Source organism: Carlito syrichta, unplaced genomic scaffold (assembly GCF_000164805.1).
Source record: "Carlito syrichta isolate Samal-C Ts95f unplaced genomic scaffold, Tarsius_syrichta-2.0.1 Scaffold311854, whole genome shotgun sequence".
NCBI classification, from domain to species: domain Eukaryota; kingdom Metazoa; phylum Chordata; class Mammalia; order Primates; family Tarsiidae; genus Carlito; species Carlito syrichta.
The window spans coordinates 111,822-112,085 of NW_007255950.1; positions in this window are offsets into that span (position 1 = coordinate 111,822).

Genomic DNA, 264 nt, shown 5'->3' on the forward strand with positions numbered 1-264 from the left:
TCTGCCTCCCAAAGTGCTGGGATTACAGGTGTGAGGCTCCGTGCCTGGCTTAGAACAGTCATTATTAACTAACTCTTTCACCCTGTGCATGTTACTTAAACTCTCAGGTCCCTTAGCTAAAAAATGGGAATCATACTAATAGTACTATTGTCCGTGTAGTCCCAGCACATAGATCAAAAAATTAGCTGAACGAGCCGGGCTCGGTGGCTCAGCCTGTAATTCCGCGCCTTTGGGAGACTGAGGTGAGTGGATTGCCTGAGCCCG